This window comes from Rutidosis leptorrhynchoides, chromosome 7 (genome assembly GCF_046630445.1).
Source record: "Rutidosis leptorrhynchoides isolate AG116_Rl617_1_P2 chromosome 7, CSIRO_AGI_Rlap_v1, whole genome shotgun sequence".
Taxonomy (NCBI): Eukaryota; Viridiplantae; Streptophyta; class Magnoliopsida; order Asterales; family Asteraceae; genus Rutidosis; species Rutidosis leptorrhynchoides.
Window position 1 is genome coordinate 10,527,127 of NC_092339.1, and position 10,127 is coordinate 10,537,253.

The 10,127-nt window shown below is 32.3% G+C and overlaps 1 pseudogene; it reads left to right on the forward strand.

The window, feature by feature from the left end:
• Nucleotides 1–6,272, forward strand: part of LOC139858931 (uncharacterized) — a 313,467-nt pseudogene extending 307,195 nt beyond the window's left edge.
• Nucleotides 6,273–10,127: the final 3,855 nt, after the last annotated feature.

Sequence of the window (10,127 nt, forward strand, 5' to 3'; positions counted from 1 at the left end):
ATAAGGATAATTTGACGAGGACACTCGCACTTTATATTTATGACTGATGGACTGTTATGGACAAAAACCAGACGGACATATTAAATAATCCAGGACAAAGGACAATTAACCCATAGGCATAAAACTAAAATCAACACGTCAAACATCATGATTACGGAAGTTTAAATAAGCATAATTCTTTTATTTCATATTTACTTTCCTTTATTTTATATTTAATTGCACTTCTAATTATCGCATTTTTATTGTTATTTTATTTAATTGCACTTTTAATTATCGTACTTTTTAATTATCGCAAGTTTATTTTATCGCACTTTTATTATTCGCAATTTCATTATCGTTATTTACTTTACGCTTAAATTTAAGTCTTGTATTTATATTATTTTACATTTGGTTTTAACTGCGACTAAAGTTTTAAAATCGACAAACCGGTCATTAAACGGTAAAAACCCCCCTTTATAATAATAATATTACTTATATATATATATTTGTATTTTTATAAAAGTAAACTAATATAGCGTTAAGCTTTGTTTAAAGAGCTCCCTGTGGAACGAACCGGACTTACTAAAAACTACACTACTGTACGATTAGGTACACTGCCTATAAGTGTTGTAGCAAGGTTTAAGTATATCCATTCTCTAAATAAATAAATATCTTGTGTAAAATTGTATCGTATTTAATAGTATTTCCTTCTAAAAATTAATAGTATTATATACACTCTGCTCAAACTATCAAGTATTTTTTGGCACCGCTGCCAGAGAACTTCTTAAACGCCGGAAGCGCAACGCTAATATATATAAAAAAAAAATTTTATTTTACTTTTATTAAAATTCGTTTTTATAAAAGTACGTTTTAAATATTCGAAAATATAAAAAGAAAAACAAAAATTTATATATTTTTAAGAGTTTGTTAAAAGTTTTATAAGTTTCTTTATTTTTATTTTAGTTTATAAAAATATAATTTTTATTTAAATATCTTTTATTTATATAAAAACAGAAAATTAGAAAACATAAAAAAAAAAAAACGCGTCGATTTAAAACTGTTCCAGGGTTGAAATTTGGAACCCCGCGACTCGCGGGGTTTGCTGTTTGAAATACCGTGACTCGCGGAGGTATTCTGACACGCGACAGAACCCTAATCAGGCATTAATTACGAATAATTATTATAATTATTAATATAAAACCCTAATTAGGTTTTAATTAAATAATTATTTTAGTTTTTATTAATATTTTGTTTAATTAGTTTAATTAATTTATAAAATTAGTAGTTTTAATAAATAAATAATATAAAAATAATATTTTTATAAAAATTGTACTTTTTACAACTTTTTGTATATTTTTATATTTTATCCCTTTTTAATTGTTTTAGCATAATATTTGTATTTTTAGCTCATATTTAGTTTTAAACATAGTTTTTGCCATAGTTATTTTTACTTCTAGATTTTTAGGCTTTGCCGTAGAATTCCTTAAGTGCTTTTTCTTTAGACTAAGATTTAGGTGCTTTAGAATTTTGCGACGCCTTTTTAAGTTTTAGTTTCTTTTTAAGTTATTTCCATTTGGGATATAGTTTTTCCTGTAAGCTTTAATATTTCTAGACATTTTTTACTATGTACCAATTATCATTCCAATTAGTTATCTCAATTTGCGATTATAATTTTAAGTTAGTTGTAGTAATAAGGTTAGGTTAGTCAAGTGTTTTAAGTTTTATAAGTTTCTTTTATTTTTCCGTCACCTTTTATTTTTCAACCATTTTTCTTTTTCGACCTTTTTCGACGAACTCTTTTTCTTTCTTATTTCTCGCTATTCTAGTTTTAGGACATAGATTTTTATTCTACTTCTTATCTAAATTTCTTAAAATTACGAAAATTTATTTTAAGTGGTTAAATTGATAGACATCAAAATTTTCTGGTTCGTAGTAATAGTTGGATTTGTACGTGGACCGGGTTATTGGAGCCAAACAGTCCTCAATTATATTGAGACCAAACGAATCCTGCCCCTCTGCTGCATCTTTTGGCTATTCGAAACGTGGGCAAAATCAGAAAAGTCTATTGATTGGATAACTTATTATAATTTTTCTTTCCTTTTAAAAACTAATAGGATATTCAGTGAATGCACCGAGCAAGACGTTCACCACCTTTTGTACGTTCACCACCTATAACTAGATCAAGACATTTAGCAAATATTACTGCCATTGATTTTTCTTTAGAATCGTCATCCAGTCAACCAAGTACTTCAGTTCAAATTTCCGATAATCCATTTTTTGAACCCGACCGCACAATTGAGAATCCGGAGAATATTCAGGAACGGTTCGTAGATCCTGAACCACTAAACTTTCCTCCGGAACCACCAATCATTCAAACAGAGATTGTTGAGGAACGAACCATTAAATCAGAATCCTCTAGTGATTCCGATTCAACAAATTCAATTATGGAGAATCTGGAACCTTTAAGTATGGAAGACCGAATGAGAGCTAAACGCACTGGCCAAGGTCACGCAATTACTCATCCAGACATTAATGCGCCAGATTATGAAATCAAAGGACAAATTCTACACATGGTGACTAATCAATGCCAATTTAGTGGTGCGCCGAAGGAAGATCCAAATGAACATCTACGTACCTTTAATAGGATCTGCACACTATTTAAAATCCGAGAAGTGGAGGATGAACAGATATATCTCATATTATTTCCCTGGACTTTAAAGGGAGAAGCCAAAGATTGGTTGGAATCGTTACCTGAAGGGGCGATCGATACATGGGATGTTTTAGTTGACAAATTTCTTAAACAATTCTTTCCAGCATCTAAAGCCGTAAGACTTCAAGCAGAAATTATTACGTTCACACAGAAACCGAATGAAACTCTATATGAGGCGTGGACAAGATATGGAAAGTTGTTAAGAGGATGTCCGCAACATGGTTTAGACACCTGTCAAATAGTACAAATATTCTACCAAGGATGCGACATCACTACAAGAAAAGACATAGATATAGCAGCTGGTGGTTCTATTATGAAAAAAACCGAAACTGATGCTTACAAAATTATTGATAACACTGCTTCCCACTCACACGAGTGGCACCAAGAAAAAGATATCGTTAGATCATCTAAAGCAGCTAGAGCCGATTCTAGCCATGACTTAGATTCCATTTCCGCAAAGATAGATGCTGTGGAAAGACGAATGGAAAAGATGACTAAAGATATTCACTCAATACGAATTAGTTGTGAGCAGTGTGGAGGACCGCATTTGACAAAAGATTGTCTCAGTATTGAATTAACAATGGAACAAAGAGAGAATATTTCATACATAAACCAAAGGCCTGGAAATAATTATCAGAATAATTATCAACCGCCAAGACCTATTTACAATCAAAACCAGAGTTATAACAGAAATATTCCATACAACAACCAACAAGGTCCTAGCAATCAACAAGTATCCAATAATACTTACAATCAGCAAAGACCTAATTTTCAAAACAAACCACCACAACAAACCGATGATAAAAAGCCGAATTTAGAAGATATGATGACGAAGCTAGTTGAAACTCAAACACAGTTTTTCACATCTCAGAAACAAACCAATGAACAAAATGCTCAAGCATTTAGAAATCAACAAGCTTCTATTCAAAATCTAGAACCAGAAGTAAGTAACCTAGCAAGGTTAATAGGTGAAAGAAAACCGGGAAGTCTACCTAGTGATACAAATGCTAACCCCCGGAATGAAACAGCTAAAGCCATTACCACAAGAAGTGGTACAATACTTAAACCACCTGAAATACCTGTAATTTCTGATGAAGCTATTCCTACTCCACAAGAACCACAACCTGATCAAGATAAGGAAAAAGAACCGGTAGTTGAAAAGGTTAATGAAGATAACACAGCTAAGGATAAACCTTATGTTAAACCATACCAACCACCACTTCCTTACCCGAGTAAAATGAAGAAAGAGAAACTTGAAGCCGAGCAATCCAAATTCTTGGATATGTTTAAACAGATAAATGTAAATCTTCCTTTCATTGATGTGATTTCAGGAATGCCTAGATATGCTAAATTCTTGAAAGATCTAATCTCAAATAGAAAGAAAATGGAAGAACTCTCGGCTGTTACCATGAATGCTAATTGTTCAGCAGTGCTGTTGAATAAGATACCAGAAAAACTATCTGATCCAGGAAGTTTCACAATTCCATGTTTTCTGGGTAGTCTTAGTTCAATAGAAGCATTGGCAGACTTAGGTGCTAGTATAAATCTAATGCCGTATTCACTATACGCTAAACTAGACCTTGGAGAATTGAAACCAACCAGAATAAGCATACAACTAGCCGATAGATCAATAAAATATCCTAGAGGTATAATGGAGAACATGTTAGTTAAAGTTGGTACTTTAGTATTTCCAGTAGATTTTATTGTTTTAGACATGGAAGAAGATTCTAAAGTTCCTCTCATATTAGGAAGACCATTCTTAAATACGGCTAAAGCAATGATAGACGTATTCGATAAGAAACTGACCCTAAGTATAGAGGACGAGAGTGTTACCTTTTCAGTTGATAGAGCAATGCAACAACCGCAATCTGCAGATGATACATGTTATTATATTCAAACTATAGATGCACATGCAGAATTATTAGAAGAATTTCCAGAATTACAAGGAACAGGAGAATGTTCTTTAGGATAAGGTAATGAACCAATTGATGAAGCTGAAATGTTAGCTACACTTATAGCTAATGGATATGAACCAACAACAGAAGAAATTCAAATGCTAAAAGAAGAAGACAGATATCGATACAAATCATCGATAGAAGAACCTCCGAAATTAGAGTTAAAGCCACTTCCAAACCATTTGGAATACGCTTATTTACATGGTGAAACTGAATTACCTGTAATAATATCGTCTTCTCTTACTGAAAATGAGAAATCACAACTCATTTCTATGTTGAAAGCTCATAAACCAGCCATTGCATGGAAGATTCATGATATTAAAGGAATAAGTCCTTCGTATTGCACACATAAAATCCTTATGGAAGAAGGTCATAAAACGTATGTGCAACGCCAACGAAGACTAAATCCTAATATGCAAGATGTAGTTAAGAAAGAGATTATTAAACTGCTAGATGCAGGTTTAATTTATCCAATTTCTGATAGTCCATGGGTAAGCCCAGTTCAATGCGTGCCTAAGAAGGGTGGCATGACTGTCATTACAAATGAGAAAAATGAGCTTATTCCTACTAGGACTGTAACAGGATGGCGTGTATGTATTGATTATAGAAAATTAAATGACGCCACCAGAAAAGATCACTTTCCCTTACCTTTCATAGATCAAATGTTGGAAAGATTAGCCGGAAATAGTTACTATTGTTTAATAGATGGATTTTCCGGATATATTCAAATTCCAATAGCACCCGAAGATCAAGAAAAAACCACATTCACGTGCCCTTATGGTACTTTTGCTTACAAACGCATGCCATTTGGACTTTGTAACGCCCCTGCAACCTTTCAAAGGTGCATGATGGCGATTTTTCACGACATGATAGAAGAATGCATGGAAGTTTTCATGGATGACTTTTCAGTCTTCGGTGATACATTTGAATCATGTCTAGTTAATCTGGAACGAATGCTAATTAGATGCGAACAATCAAATCTAGTTCTTAATTGGGAGAAATGCCATTTCATGGTTAAAGAAGGCATCGTTCTTGGTCATAAAATTTCAAAAGAAGGAATTGAAGTGGATAGAGCTAAAGTAGATGTAATTGCTAAACTTCCACATCCCACCAATGTTAGAGGAGTTAGGAGTTTTCTAGGGCATGCCGGTTTTTACCGACGTTTCATAAAAGATTTTTCTAAAATTGCCACTCCTATGAATAAACTCCTAGAAAAAGATGCTCCATTCATCTTTTCAGATGAATGTATCAAATCTTTTAATATTCTTAAAGAGAAACTAACTAATGCGCCGATCATGATAACACCAAATTGGAATCTACCATTTGAACTAATGTGCGATGCAAGTGATTTTGCAATGGGAGCCGTTTTAGGACAAAGGATTGAAAAACGATTTCAACCTATATATTATGCTAGTAAGACGTTACAAGGAGCACAAACAAACTATACAACTACTGAAAAAGAACTCCTTGCTATTGTCTTTGCTTTTGACAAATTTCGATCATATCTCGTTCTAGCAAAAACGGTGGTCTATACCGACCATTCTGCTCTTAGATACCTATTTTCAAAACAAGATGCTAAACCAAGATTAATCCATTGGATCTTACTCTTACAAGAGTTTGATATTGAAATCCGAGATAAAAGAGGAGCAGAAAATCTCGCCGCTGATCATCTTTCTCGTCTTGAAAATCCCGAATTAGAAGTTCTAAATGAATCGGCCATACAAGACAACTTTCCTGATGAATATCTATTGAAGATAGATTATAAAGAAATACCATGGTTTGCAGACTATGCAAACTACTTAGTTTGTGGATTCCTTGAAAAAGGATTATCGTACCAAAGACGAAAGAAATTTTTCAGTGATATAAAACACTATTTCTGGGAAGATCCACATCTGTTTAAAAGTTGTCCCGATGGAATAATACGCCGATGTGTATTTGGAGATGACGCTAGTAAAATATTAAACCATTGTCACACAGGACCAACAGGAGGGCATTATGGGCCTCAACTAACAGCAAGAAAAGTTTATGATGCTGGATTCTATTGGCCTACAATTTACAAAGACGCACACCTTCTTTGCAAATCCTGTGATGCATGTCAAAGGGCCGGAAAAATAAGTCAACGTGATGAAATGCCACAAAATGTCATCCAAGTATGTGAAGTATTTGACATTTGGGGTATTAACTTTATGGGTCCATTTCCAAAATCTCATAATAATCTATATATACTCGTAGCCATTGATTATGTATCTAAATGGGCGGAAGCACAAGCTCTCCCAACTAACGATGCACGAGTTGTAGTCAACTTTTTAAAACGTCTTTTTGCAAGATTTGGAACACCGAAATCTTTAATAAGTGATCGGGGTACTCATTTCTGTAATAATCAACTTGAGAAAGTTCTTAAAAGATATGGAGTAACTCATAAAATCTCCACCGTATATCATCCATAAACAAGTGGACAAGTTGAAAATACCAACCGAGCTTTAAAACGTATTCTAGAGAAAACCGTAGGATCAAATCCGAAGGAATGGTCCATTAAATTGGAGGATGCACTCTGGGCTTTTAGAACAGCCTACAAAACTCCAATTGGAACCACACCTTTTAGACTTGTTTATGGAAAAGCATGTCATCTTCCAGTAGAAATTGAACACAAAGCATTTTGGGCTTTGAAGACATGTAATCTTGATTTACATGAAGCTGGACGTCTATGATTAAGTCAACTAAACGAATTAGAAGAATTAAGACATGAAGCATACGAAAATTCGTTAATCCATAAGGAAAGAACGAAGAAATGGCATGATAAAAGAATCAGAAGTTCAAAAGAATTTAAAGAAGGAGACAGAGTTCTTCTTTTCAATTCACGATTCAAGCTATTTCCTGGAAAATTGAAATCAAGATGGTCTGGACCATTCATAGTCAAAAAAGTTTTTCCATACGGAATGATAGAATTAATAAATTCAAAAGGGATTGAATTTAAATTTAATGGTCACAGAGTTAAACATTACATACATGGTCCGATGGAAGTTGACAACGAAGTTAATCACAATTTCGACACCACAGCTAACTAAGTGTGGGGAGAATCAAGTCTTTAAAGGATAATATGTATTTCTGTTAGAGTTAGATTATCTGTTTTCGTGTAGTTCTCGAAAATGGAACCCGAATGGTCTTTCCCTAGCAGACCCTAAAGAACTAGTCTTCTCCCCCCATTCTGAATTTTTTTTTTTTTTTTAGGTTTTTACAAAATGAAGACTGCCTGTGAACTAAACCATGGTCTAATGCTACACGCTTTGATCACTAAACGTAATAATGACATACTTCCGAGTGAATTAGTATCAGTAATCAGAGAAAGAATGGACGGAGTTAGAAAAGAATCCAGATGCGAAGATAATAAGTTACAATTTGGTAAAGGAAAATCAAAATCCGCAGTGAAAAGAAGAGCACGACACCTAGAATGATGTCACAAATGCGGAAAATGGTCACATGGAGGTAAATGTTCAAATAATCAAACCTATTCAAACACCGAATTTGTTACTTTATGCAGAGACGGACCGTTCATATGTTTAGAAGAAAAGACACTGAATGCTCGAGGTTACGCCTATGTAGCCATGGAAAACCAATTAAACCGACTATCTTATGAATGGGATAGATCATATAACTAAGAAATCTATTTCACAGGTAAGTCTGTACAGTTTTTATTTTATTTTATTTTTATTTTTAACCTTTTGATAATAAAAACTAATTTGTTCGCTATAAAGTATTAAATTGGTATTGAATAAAATTAGGTTTGGCAACCGAAATTATTGATATCATTCAAAAATTTATTACATCACTGCGAAATTTAACGTTTATTCTTAAGGTATAAATATCTTTAATCAACCAACCCAAAATATTTCAAAAATTCGTCATGAGTTAAATTAGGTTTTGGAACCGAAATTACTTTACCGAAAAGAGGGGCGCATATTTTTGATAATATTTGATTGATTAAAGTGGGATAAAAAGCAAAAAAAGATTTTTAATTTTATTTTTACCATGTTTTTAAAATTAATATATAAATCTTAAATTAATATTGTAAACTTTGTAAAAATAATATATTTAAAATTGTAAATATTTAAAAAATTAATATAAGTTTGGTGTGAATTTATAAATATGAATTTTTAAATTAAGTTGTTGTGAATTTTTTATTTTTAAAATATAAATTTTTAATTTTATGCATTTCAACTTTTAAGTTTGGTGTGAATTTTTAATATTAATTTTGAATTTTATATTTAAATTGTGTGAATTTAAAAACAAAAATTTACTTTATCTCATTAAGTTAAAAATATGATTTTTAAAATTCGTCGTAAGTTGAAGACTAGGTCTTTGAACCGAAATTGCTTTACCCGAGGGAGGGACGAGAACTTTTATTATCATTATTTTTAATCTTATTGAATTAAAGTATACCAAAAACATTAAAAAAACCCAAAAATCTTAGCTTTTAAAACAATCGCTACAAAAAGACAAATTTTAAAATTTTGTCGAAGAACGGACTAGGACATCGATCCGAAACGACCTCGTCCTAAATAACAAGGGAAACAAAATTTTAAAATTAATTACTTAATTGTTTTAATTAGTATAAGATATATTTAAAAAAAAAAAAAGCAAACTCCGCGACTCGCGGAGTTTGAAGGGGAAATCTCCGCGACTCGCGGAGGGACCAAAACCCAGAAAAAAAAATAAAACGTAAAAACAGATCAGTTCACTCCCCACAAAAACACACTGCGAAGAACACAGCGAAAAAACCCCGAAAATACACGAAAAATACACCCCAAAATCACAATTTTTGACCGTTAATCACCAAATTTTTTACTAAAATCATGTTGAGAAGGATGCTATCAAGGAATTACTAAAAAAAAAAACGGTAAATTTCTACACCTAAACACCATTTAATCCGAAATTTGGTGTTCTTGAGCAATTTTTCCCCCAATTTGATTTTGATGCTTTTTAGTGTAATTATGCTTAAATTGTTTATGTATTATGCTTGTATAACCTAGATTGATGCTATTTAACATGATTAGAAGCCTTAAACTTCAAATTTAGAGTAATCTAGGGTTTGTGTTCTTGAGCAAATTTGGGGCTTTTTGATATAAACAGGTTATGGCTTATTTTTGTCATGAATTGTTGCTAAATTAAGTAGTGTAACATGTCTAGGTAGTTAAATGATCCAAACTTTGAGCCTAAACATGATTTTGAGAATTAAAGTGGACTTTTTCAAGTCTAAAATTCATGAACTTGATTTTTGAGAGATAATGCCATTTGAAACTTGTTTAATTGCTAGTAATGATTATTTTGACATGTTATTTGAGTTGAATGCTTATGAACTTGGCGAACATTTTCGTATATGCTTATTTGAAAAAGTGTAGATTTGATGAAAATATGAAAATGAGCTTAAGTTTGATATAAATTGATCATGTCATTGTAATTATTTTGATTGATGATTTTGCTGACAC